This window comes from Chrysochloris asiatica, unplaced genomic scaffold, assembly GCF_000296735.1.
Source record: "Chrysochloris asiatica unplaced genomic scaffold, ChrAsi1.0 scaffold00194, whole genome shotgun sequence".
Classification (NCBI taxonomy): Eukaryota; Metazoa; Chordata; class Mammalia; order Afrosoricida; family Chrysochloridae; genus Chrysochloris; species Chrysochloris asiatica.
In genome coordinates, this window is record NW_006408712.1 from 6247398 (window position 1) to 6260494 (window position 13097).

Consider the following 13097-nt stretch of genomic DNA (forward strand, 5'->3'; position numbering starts at 1 on the left):
GTGTCCCAAAGATTTGGGTATGTTATGTTTTCATTCTTGGAACTTTGTGAATTCACGATTAATTTCTTCTTTTACCCCATCACTTTTCAGCAGGGTGTTATTTAATTTCCATGTATTTGACTTTATTTCCTTGGTTTTCTTGTTGTTGATTTCTAATTTGATAGCATTGTGGTTTGAGAAGATGCTTTGTAGTATTTTGTTGTTTATAAATTTATGGAGGCTTGCTTTGTGACCTAACACATGGTCAATTCTGGAGAATGTTTAATGTGCACTGGAGAAGAATATATATTGTGCTATTGTTGGGTTGAATGCTTTTTACACATCTATGAGTTCAAATTGGTTGATTGTGCTGTTTATTTCCTCTGTAACTTAGATGAGTTTCGTTCTGGTTGTTCTGTCCCTTTTCGAACATGGCATATTAAAATCTCCCACTACGATTTTAGATTTATCTATTGCTTTCTTCAATTCTAGTAGGGTTTGCTTCATATATCTTGGTACTCTTTCATTGGGAGCATAGATATTTATTATGGTTATGTCATCTTGTTCAATTGACTGATCATGAGACAGTGTCTATCTTTATCTCTTATGCTGGTTTTTGTCTTAAAGTTTGCTTTATCAGAAATTAGTTTTGCCACTACTTCTTGTTTATTATTGCAGTTAGCTTGGTATATTTTTTTCCATCCGTTAACTTTTAGTCTGTTTTTGTCTTAGTGTGTAAGGTCTGTGTCTTGCAAGCAACATATTGAAGGACCCTGTTTTCTTATCCAATCTGCCACTCTCTGTCTCTTCACTAGTGCATTCAATCCATTGACATTCAATGTAATTTTCAATATGAATTAATTGCTTCCATTATGTTAATTTTATGGTAGTGCTGTTCATTCCTTTATTCTGCATGCCTTTCTTGTGCTAAGTTTGTGTGTTTTTTTGTGTTATTGTCGATTTCTTCTTTGTTTCCTTGTTTTGCTTGGATGTTCATTTTCATGGTAAATTGTGAAGTATTAACTTTCTTTGGGTTTACCCTATAGTCTATTTACTTCTCCCTCCATTTATGACAGCTTATTGTATCCTGCAATCTACCTGATCTCACCACCTGGATATTTGTTCATATAATTTTCCATTCATTGGCATTCTTATTATTTTGATCTTTGGTTGACCTCCCAGCTCCTTTGAGTTTGTTGTTGTAATTTTGTTCTTTTCTGGACTCTATCTGTCGTCTGACTTTCAGGTGGTGTTACCACACCTGTCAATATCTGGTTGTTGTCTGTTCTTGGTTTCAGTCCAAAGAACTCCCTTTAGGATGTTTTGAAGTGCTGGATTGCTTTGAAAAAAATCTCTTAGCTTCTGTTTATCCTGGAATGTTTTGATTGCATCATCAATTTGATTGACACTCTTGCTGGATTTACGATTCTTGTTTGGCAGTATTTTTCTTCTATGGTTTTATGTATGTCTCCCTATTGCTTTCTTGCCTTCATGTTTCTGCTGAAAAGTCAGAGCTTAATCTGATTTGCTTGCCTTTGTAACTAACATTTGTCTTTTCCCTGGCTGCTTTTAGGATTCTCTCCTTGTCTTTGATTTTGGAGAGCTTGATTATTATATGTCTTGGTGATTTTCTTTTGGGGTCTATCCATCCTGGGATATACTCGGCTTCTTGAATGTTTATCTTCTCATATTTCAAGATGTTAGGAAATTTTATTCCAGAAGGTCTTCAACTCTCCTCTGTGAACTTCTCTGATTCTTCCTGTTCGGGAATGCCAATAATTCTTAAGTTGTTCCTCTTCATGTTATCCAGCATGAATCTTAGAGTCTCTTCAGATTTTTTAAATCCTTTTTTCTGCTTGTTCTTCTATCTTAGCAGTATTGAGAGATTTGTCTTCCAGCTCACTGGTTCTGGTTTCCATCTCTTCAATTCTGCTCCTTTTCCCTTTCAGTGTATTATCTATTTCTGTGTATTGTCCATTATTAATCATCTGGACCTCTTTTCGCAGGTTTTGAATTGTTTCTAATGCTGTATGGATCCTGGTTGATTGATCCTGTAGTACTTTCCTGACTTCTTCCTTATTTTCCTCCACCCCTTTTTTGGAGCATTTGAATTTGTTTCATTATCATTCTTCTGAATTCTTTCATAGGCAAATCCAAAGCCTGCTATTCTTCTTCTGGGGAGTCTTTGTTTGTCTCCAGCTCATTTGTCTCAGTTACCCTTTTCTTTTTTTGGGCATATTTTGAGATCTTTTCTTCTTACTATTTTGTTGTTGTTGTTGTTTGTTTGTCATTTTCAGTGGTTACTTGGGTTTTTTAATGCTTACATGGATGTTTGTTGTGTTACTAAGCTTACTGGGTGACTCCTGGTGGATATTATCAGGAGATAGGCTTCCCTTTTCACATGTAATGCTTAGAAGCTGTTATTGGCTCTTGTCTCTATGGTGGAATATTATGGGATATGCTTGTAGCTTGGTTATATGACCACGATTATTGACTCTTTTAGGGTACTGTAGGGAGAAAAGGTTGCCAACACCAGGAAAAATCTGTGATCAAAAGGACCAAAAGCAGAAGCAATATAAAAGCAGAGACAAATACCACCACTTTGAAGCAAAAATAAAACTGTGGCCCACTGGCCAGTCGCCTTTGTTACGTAGGTAGTATGTGTGAACTGTAGAAACTTCCAGTAGTGTGAACTGTAGAAACGTACAGCACTCACTCAGGCCCCTCCTCTCGCCACCACCAGAGAGGTGCACAGATAGATACTTAGAAATTAATGGGAGAAAGATTTTCTACTATTTTTGTCTCTGAAGGTGGGTTAGGTATCTGCATGTACACAGCGTAAATCTTGAAATAGTTGTGTTCTTTTATGTTGGGGGTTTTACAGATTGTTCTTGTGGTTGGTCTGTCAGGCCATCCCTGATTTTTTCTTGCTGGTAGGCAGAAGTAAAGGGTCCCACACAAATTAACTTTAGGGTTGAGACCCCAGAGTCAGACGTCATAAGCAGCCACTAAAGAATCTGGCTGTGGGACCAATGTGGTTCTTCCTCTCTGTGCCACGGGAAAACCTTGGGCTCAATGCTGGACTCTTTTGGGGGTACACACCCAACCCCCTGAAAGTGACTGGCCTGGGCAGAGAAGGTGTTACAGAGAAGAGGAGGAAGAAATGTGTAGAATTCCCCCACACCTCCTTTTGCAAATGTCCCTGCACCAATTTTAGCACTCCAGTTCACTGTGCCGGTTGGGCTATTGCCCCACCCTCTGAACTCAGCCCGGGCGGGATGACCGCAGAGGGAGTCCCGTGTTTGGATCGATTCCTAAATCACAATACTTTTCTTTTTACCGTGATTTTTCCACCGGTGGGTGCAGCAAACTGATGCCCTGCACCTTATGCTTTATCCAGAGCTCTGGGGCTGTTTCATGAAAGCAGCTTCTCTGGGTTTTCAGTCCCTCTCCCACGGAGCCTGTCTTACCTGACTCTACTTCTGCTGTCTCCAAAATTGGAATTCTCTCCATTCCATATATTGACTTTTAATTCCCTTGCCATATTTTGGGTTATCTCAAAAAAGTCAGCAATATCTGAATCCCTCTTCTATCCAAATCATGATGACACCCCATTTCTATTGCTATGTTCCTTCATTGGCTCCATGGGGAACTTTTCTAAAGGCTGTTGGTTTTATTGACGGACTGGCAAATGATGTTTCAGTAGTGACAATTTGACTCTCAGTGGCCAGACAATCTAGCCATGGAGAGACTTTCTATAAATCTCACATGTTTTTTTCCGTATTCCAATGTTGTCATTTTAATGCAGCATCTGTAGCAGAAAACTGCCAAAGAGGGTCATATTTTTATTTTGACCAATAATTTTAGGTGACCTGCTTTTAACCAGATCCAACAAGTTGAATTATTTACTGATTTGTCTATTAAATTGGACCATCCTTTCTTAAAAATAGTTGATGTAGTATAAAATATCTCTTTGGCACTGCCACACAAAAATGTATACACATGCTTTTTCCAGAAAACCTTCTTTTTGAAGAATAAGATGAAAATTTAATGGCAGCTCTAATTTTAACTTAAGACATTTACAATATTACACTAACCAAAAAGAATTCACCAACAGCTGCATGGCTGAGAGACCAAGGGACTGATTATATCTGTCACATGGACAACATCTAATTCTTTGAGTGGTAGGTGTGCACTCCAGCTTGCAGTGAATCTGTTGCCAGATGAACCAACTTCAAAGATAGTGGTGGGCGGCTACGATGATAGTAGGAGGTGGGGAAGAGTCAAAAGCTTCAAAGAAAGTTGAGGTTAGTTTTCTTTTTAAAAATCATTTAAACTCACTGAACACAAAGGTATGTTGAGGTGCCTGAATAGTAACTTAACATTGAAGTTTTGTGACATTAGTATGCAAAAATCAGATTAAATAAACAATGCAAATTAATTGTATTTATATTTATTTGAATTGCATTTATATTTTAAACAGAAGAGTACCTCAAATGCAAATATGAGACATCCTGTCTACAAGGATATTTAGCCAATTGCTTGATGCATGTGGTTGCAAAGAGGATTGAGTATTGTCCAAGAGACACAGATGGGATGATTTAGACACAAACAACTTTTTTTTTAAGTTTTTATTGTGAATTATGTGTTAGTTGACATGGGTGAACACTATCTTTACATTCATCCTATAGTATTTTGTTTCATTGCAATGATCACAATCCCCTGCATGCATCATCAAACAACCAAAGGGTACACCCCACATGCCTGCCCCCCTGCCACCAGCCCACAGGCCCTCTCCCTCCCTGAGTCCACAGTCCCCAGTCACTCCTTCTGTCCACATCATCACCTCTGCCTCCCCAGACAGGGTCTTGCACTTCACTTTTCTCCCTTGATGGTTCCAGTGATCTTTGCTCCTGAACTGCAAAATCAGCCATTCCCTCCTTTTGTTACCTATTATTTACATTTACCTTTCCAACACTCACTGTCAGACCTGATAGCAATCATTCCTTATTGAACCACAGGAGTCCTTTCCCCCTCACCTTTTATCAACCCCATCCAGACAGGATGGAAACAACTCAGTGGAGGTTCTACCTTTCCCTTTATCATCTGGAGCTAGGTTCCCTATTGAAAGCCTGTAAGCTAGTCACTTCTTGCCTTTGTAGTTCCACCATTTTGAGTAGCCAGTGTTTAAGTTCTCCATCCCTGTCGACCAAGGGGATGGGAATGATCCTCAATATAGAAATTTGTCTGCTCCTTTGTCATACTGCATCTACAAGCATAGGTCAAGTTCATCCACTTGTAGTGGATTACTCTTTATTGTTGTTGTTGTTCCTCTTCTTTCTTCCTCTAGTCATGTTCTGATCATCCATCCATTGATGCCATGTCAAATGAGTACTATCTGTAAGTGTGGGTGTTCTTGTGCATCTCCCCTCACTTCATATCAGTTGGATGCTCCACACTCTGCTCTAGTCCTCTGGGGCTAGGTCCCTGCCTCTGGGCCAGGAATCCCCAAGTCTCATCATACTGCTGGTTACCCAAATCGCAATCCAGGTTAACAGGAGTCCATTGAAAGTGGTCAGACTTAGTTCACAACTTCATTGCTGTTTTTCCCCCACTTCTCCTTATTGGTGACCAGCATGGTCAGCAGCAGGACCACATGCCTGCTAGTGTATTCCAATTGAGTTTCAGTTTTGGAAGGGGGTTTGCTTTGAGGGGACCTGACCACTTGCCTAGATGGCTCCCTGGGGACTAACTTGCTTGTTCTTGTAGTAGTCAATTGGACTGCTGCTACTGTTTTTTCTTTTTCCTGCTGGTCTGTCTTTCAAGAAGTATCTTCTGTTCCTTTAGCAGCTCTAGGTTGGTCTGCTTGACCTTTCAAGTGGAAATGTCCCACCTCAGAAGATTCTGTATGGGGATCAGGAGTCCGCCTATGGTCTTGTGCAATGCAAAGGCTCTGCAGGGAGCCTCTTTCACTGGGCAAGTTCTAGCCCCATTTTAGGAATTCCACTCAGTTATAGGATGAAAGCAGACTTACAAGCTTTCTCTGGTGATATTTCTGGCTATTCCTCTCTCTCCCCTTCACGTGTGTATTTTACAATAGTAGGTAAGGGAAAACAAGATTCAAAAGACAGTCAAACACTTTAACATAATTTCCTCACGTTTACCCATTCACACCAAGCCTCAATCTTTGTATCCCCAAGCCCTGTCATTCCACAGTTGTTTTTACATCTTTATTTACCACTGTCCTATTTAGTCCAGGGAAACCTGCCTAGCTAGTCTCCCATCTACCTTGATTTTCCTTTCTTCTTCCCCTTACAGTGTTTGTCCCCCCACCCCCAAGCACCCAAACTATCCTGTGCCTATTCCCCACCCTGTGCTCCACCTTCCCCTCCCTCCCCTCACCCCATCCCATACACCCAGGTAAACAACAGAAAACAAATAAAATAAAAAATAAATAAAAATTTTTTTTCTTTCCCCTTTTAGAGTGGGTGCTTTTTCTTAATCTTTTACAATAATGGTCCTATGCCATATTTGTCCTTTTGTGACTGACTGATTTCACTCAAGATTCATCCATGTTATGCGGTGGCTTGCTGCTTCCTTGTTTTTCTTCAGGGTAGCATAATATTCCATTGTGTGCATGTACCAAAGTTTACCTATTTTCCCATTAATGGACACTTAGGCTGTCTCCATCTTTTTGATATTGTAAATAGTGCTGCTGTAAACATTGGTGTGCATATATCTACTCGTGTTATGACTCGTACTTCTTGTGGATAAATATCAAGTAGAGGACTTGCTGGATCATAAGGTATCTCTATTTCCAACCTCCTGAGGAAGTACCGTATTGTTTTCCAGAGTGGTTGGACCATTTTGCAATCCCACCAGCAATGTAGGAGGATCCCCATCTCTCCACATCCTCGCCAACATTTACTGTCCTCTACTTTTTTTTTTATCTTTGCTGTTATTGCTGGTGTGATTAATTGTTGTTTTGATTTGTAGCTCTCTAATGGCTAGTGATTCTGGTGTGGCAGTGTGGGTTAATGTGCCAGACTGCAAAGCCATTTGAATTGCAATGTTGGTGGTTCAAGCTCACAAGCTCCTCATAAACCCTATACCACGTTGCTATGGGTGGGAACCAACTTGACAGCACTTAACAACAACAACAACAACAATGGCTAGTGATCATGAACATTTTTTCATATGTTTGTTGACTGCTCGGATCTCTTCCTTGGTGAAGTGTCTGTTCATGTTCTGTGCCCATTTTTAAATTGGGTTATTTGTCCTTTTCTTGTAGAGGTGTAGGTTCCTATATATTTTGGAAATTAATCGCTTGTCTGATGTGTCATTGCAAAAGATTTTTTACCATTCTATGGGCTCCCTTTTTACTCTTTTGATGCACATAAGTTATTAATTTTTAGTATGTCCCAATCATCTATTTTGTCTACTTTTATTTGTGTAATTTTCAAAATGTTCAGTAGTCTGTGTGTGCCCTGTATTAGAGCTCTCATATTTGTCCCTATTTTTTCATTGATGGCCTTTGTAATTGTGAGATTCACATTTAGATCTTTAATCCATGCTGAGTTGGTTTTTGTATAAGGTTTGTGGTAAAGGTCTTGTTTTAGTCTTTTGCATATCGCTTTCCAATTCTGCCAGCACCATCTTTTAAAGAGACTATCGTAGTGGTTACAAGTCAGGCTGCCAACCTCAAGGTCAGCAGTTCGAAACTACCAGCGGTTCCGTGGGAGAAAGATGAGGTGTTCTGCTCCCCTAAAAATTTACAGCCTTGGAAACCCTGTGCAGGGTGACTATGAGTCGGAACTGACTCCACAGTACTTAACAACAACATCTACTCCCCATGCAATATACTTAGGTGTTTTGTCAAAAATCAGTTGGCTGTATGTGGATGGGTTAATCTCTGGATTCTCGATTCTGTTCCATTGATCACTGTCTCTTTCATTATACCAGTACCAGGCTGTTTTGACCACTGTAGCCGTGTAGTAAATTTTGAAACCAGGGAGTGAGATTCCCCCCACCTTGTTCTTCTTCTTAGGCTGTGCTTTGCTTATCCTAGGTCTCTTTCCTTTCCATATAATGTTTGTAATTATTTTTTCCATTCCTTTGAAGACTGTCATTGGAATTTTGGTTGGGATTGCATTATATGTATAAATTGCTTTGGGCAGTATTGACATTTTCACAATGTTAAGTCTTCCTATCCAGGAGCATGGTACATTCTTCCATTTTTGTAGGTCTCTTTTGGTTTCTTGTAGTAGTGTTTTGTAGTTTTCTTTGTATGGGTTCTCTGTTTCTCTGGTCACATTTATTCCTAGATATTTCATCCTTTGGAAGCTGTTGTAAATGGTATTGCTTTCCTAATGTCCCTTTCAGCGTTGTCGTTTTTGGTATAGAGGAATCCAATGATTTTTGTATGTTGATCTTACATCCTGCCGCTTTGCTGAATCCTCCAATGAAGTTTAGTAGCTTTTTTTTACTGAGTCTTTTGGATTTTCTGTATATAGGATCATACAATCTGTAAATAAAGTGAGTTTTGCTTCCTCTTTAACAATTTGGAAGCCTTTAATTTCCCTATCTTGATGTATAGCTCTGGCTAAGACTTCCAAAACAATATTGAATAGGAGTAGTGACAAAGGCATCCTTGTCTGGTACTAGTTCACAGAGGGAAGGCTTTCAGTTTCTCTTCATCGAGAGTGATGCAGGCTGTTGGTTTTGTATATATGCTCTTGATTATGTTGAGGAATGTCCCTTAAATTCCTACTTTGTTGAGTGTTTTCAACAGGAATGGATGTTGGATTTTGTCAAATGCCTTTTCTGTATCAATCAATATAATCATGACACAAACATTTTTATTTTATGACTGCTGTGCAAACTCTTGGACATACCTGCCTTTATGAAAAAATTATATTCTTGATGTGCATATGAAAAGCTTTAAGTGCTCATTTAACATTAAGAAATTATATATTATAGCAGTTTCTTGGCTAATAACTAGGGTTATTCAACTTTAATATATTACAGATACATATTCTTCATAGATTTGTTAGAATTTAGGAGCTAAATGTTGATAGTACCTAGTTATAGAACTTTAATTTAAGATTTCTATTAAAATAACATTTCCTAACTGATTCAAAGGAACAGTTTCTAGATTTTTCTTTTGTAAAGCATGAGCATTGTTAATGTACTAGGTAATACAGTATACTTTGAGTATTTTTAATGCTAGCAGACACTATGCTTGAGATGTTTTTAAACCCTTTATTTGAGTCCCCCAGGTGCCCACTGAAGTATTTTTTCCCCTCTTCTAGTTGGTAATAGAAAACTTAGAGTCAAGTTTGTAGTCACTTCCTATAAAACATATAGGATTTCATGACACATACATTTATATGCTAGTCTCATTCCTGACTTAAATTTATTCCCTTACCCTTGTTTTCCTCACTTCTTTTAAATTTTATCTTTATTTTGTCATACAATGTTGTTGTTAAGTGCCATCGAGGTGGTTCATGTAAGCCTCTTTAAAAACTGCTCTCCAACCCAGTAGGGAATCAATGAATTAAACAAGATACTTATGTTTTGACACCATCACTAAGTCACGATATAAATGTCAAGAGCTTTAACTTTGCCTTTTTTGCTGGACAACTTAGAGCTGCCTAGATTTCCAAATGGAATTAGAAATATTATTTTAAATGATTAACTCATGCAGGTCATAATGAGGATAATTATTTTTGTGTTTCTTTATTCCTCTGGGATATGAAATAATTAATGTCAATGCTTTGCCAAGTAGCATTTAAATACTGTTACTTGTTGAACTGAAAAGCAAACCTTTGTCCAGTCTCACTTGATGTGTCCAAATGCAAAATAAGAGTCAGAGAAGGTAACACCCAGATTCACATTTACTAAGGGATTCTGAATAATGCCCTAAATGACTATTTTGGAGCTCAGTTACATGCAGGTGGTAGGAGGATTTATGCTGTGAATGCCTGAAATACTTTCTCCACCGAGGGGAGATTATTAAGTACTAGTGAACTTGAGTGTTTGGTGCCAATACTAACCATTAGCTTTTGGCTTTGAGCCATGACTGTCTACTCTGCAGTGCATTCTGCCACCAAGGGGAAGGTCATTAAGGGCTGTTCTTTATTCTCGTTAGTATGTTCCAACATAATTAACAGAAGTTGTTCACCAGATGGTTTCCTTCCTGTCAGCAAGTACCTCCAGCTTAATGGGCTATGCAGGATTCTTTACTTTAAGTGGGTGAGGCGGGAAGCAAATTTAAAATATATCATCTTTGATCCTCCCACTTCTAATTAGTTCTAAAGGTTTTAGATAATAATGTAAAGGGGGCAGGGAAATTAAATCATTCTAAAATTCAAAGAATCACAGAAGGCTAACAGGAGAGTTTCAGACATACCATGAGGTGTTTCTGTTTTCCATGCTTGTTCTTTGCCCAGAACCAAAAAGGTATGGAAACTTTGTCAACCTACTATTGAAACATATTGATAGAGTTTTAGGACTGACATGGACTTAAACTACAATAAAGATGTTCAGTAAATACATTTTGAGTTCCCACTGGATCTCAGAAATTGTACTGCATGTCTTCTTTTCCTAGAGGTGTAATGAGGGGGGGGGGGGAGTTAAGATATATAAACAGGCAATTTATAATAAAGTTTGATAAATATTGTACCAGACACTGTTGGCATCTAGTTTCAGAACCATTTTCCCTTTTGTTAAATAAACCTTGGTGTTGTTCAGGTATGCCTTCTCTTGTACATGGCATTGAGTTCAAAGCAGGTCTTCCTAAGCTTTTTAGCAACCCCATTTCCCTGAACAGTGCTTGGTTTTGGGGTTGGGCATGTGAACCACCTCTGGCCAAAGTATCATGAGGGGATTGGAGAACTGCTAGCAAAGGCTTTCTTGTTCTTAAGAAGACATAGAAGATAGAGTTCCTTTGTCTTCCATCACTGCGTTATAATATTAAAGCCATCAGTCTACCACTATCTACCATCTGTGTATAGGTTTGTTGTTAGGAGCCGATTTCAACTCCTAGCAACCCATGTGACATAATAAAGCTGCTGTCTAGGGTTTTCTAGGCCGTAATCTTTATTTTGGGAGTCCTGGTGTGGCACTGTAGGATAAACACTGGGCAGCAAGGTCAGTGTGAACCGTAAGGTCAGCGGTTCATACTTGCCAGGTACGCCTTAGAAACCCTACACAGGGTTGTTATGAGTCAGAATCGATTCGAGGGCACTTAACAGTAGTAACAGCAATCTTTATAGAAACATAATGTAGAGCAGTTTTCAATCCCTAGCCTTTTGATTAGCAGGTGAGTGACCATTGTGCCACCTGTCCTACTTGTGTATGATTTACAGCAGTATGAAATACAGGAAGTTCCCATTATTACTGCCTTTTATTATCAGTATGTTTGTAAATCCAATATTTATTTGTCTTTGGGGTCGTAGTGTGGTGCTCTAAGATAAGCACTGGATTGTTATCTGTGATGGCGGCAGTTCACACCCACCAGTCACTCCTTAGAAACTCTACATGGGGTCGCTATGACATAGAACCAACTTGATGATGCTTAACAATAATAAACATTTATCTTTGTGGGTGGAGAATATAATTCAATCCAAAACATAAAGGAACTACAGAACTTTTCTTCTTTGCCAGGAAAGATGAGCTTTATCTTCTTAAGAGAATTTTAAATTTAGTTTCATTTTCTCCATATTTCTACAGAAATGGTTAAAGTCAAATAAAGAGTCCTGGTGTGGCACTGCAGGATAATGCACTGGGTGGCAAGGTCAATTTGAACCTCAACGTTGGCGGTTCAAACTCACTAGCTGCTCCTTGGAAACTCTATACAGGGTTTCTAAGAGTCAAAATGGAGTTAACAGCACTTAACAACAGCAACAACAGGGTGAAAAGGGATAAAATACTAAATATCAGTCTAGATGATGAATGACCCAAAACGATTTTACAAGATGCTTGGTTTGTAGAAAGTTACTCACATGGAATCACCTCGCTGTGCATGTCTGTGTGTCTTCTGCTCTTTATAGATACCACTCACAAGTGATTAGGTTTAGGTTGAGGGCCCACCCTACTTTTGTTAATATAACAAAAGAAAACTTCTATTTCAAACAGGATCATATTTGTAGGTACAGAGGGTAAGACTTCAAGATAATTTTTTTGAGGACAGAAGTCAATAACACCTCCTTAGTCACAGAATTACTTGCTTCCAAGGATTCCCTTTCTGGTGTGATAACATTCTTATTTTCCTAGTAACTCAGCCTCAGAACTTAGGAAATGACTTCAACAGTACTGCCTTCCTCTCCCTGCACGTTCAATCCTTGCCAAATCCTGTTGGTCCTTTCCCAAAATGCCTCCCATTCTGTTCCTTCTTTTAAGTCTCATGGCTTGAATTCAGGCTCTTGATACCTGTTGCCTGGAATATTAAAAATCTTTCTACAAGCCTGTTGTTATTGCTGATAGGTGCCAACCAGTGGGTTCCAACTCAACAGCACTATACAAAACAGCAAAAAACAATGCCCACTCCTGCACCATCCCACAATTATTGTTATATTTAAGTCCATTGTTTCTGCCACTGTGTCCATTCATTTCATTGCGGGTCTTCCTCTATTTTGCTGACTGTTGCTTTACCAAGCATTATGCCCTTCTTCAGGGACTCATCCTTCCTGACAACATGTCCAAAGAACAAGAGATGAAGTCTCACTATCCTCACTTTTAAGGAGCATTTTGGCTCAACGTTTAAAAAGACAGCTTTCAATATTCTCCAACATTATATTTTAAATGCATAAATTCTTATATGGGCTTCCTTATCTATTGTCCTACTTTCAAATGCATATGAGTATGCACACTAATGTTCATACAAGCACTATTTACAATAGCAAAAATATGGAGACAGCCTAAGTGCCCATCAATGGAAGAATAAATAAACAGATGGTGGAACACACACAATGAAATATTATGCTACCTTGAAGAATATCAAGGAAGCTGCAAGCCACTGCATAACATGGATGAACCTTGAGGACATTATGCTGAGTGAAATTAGTCAGTCACAAAAGGAGAAATACTGCATAGGACCATTATTGTAAAAGACTAAG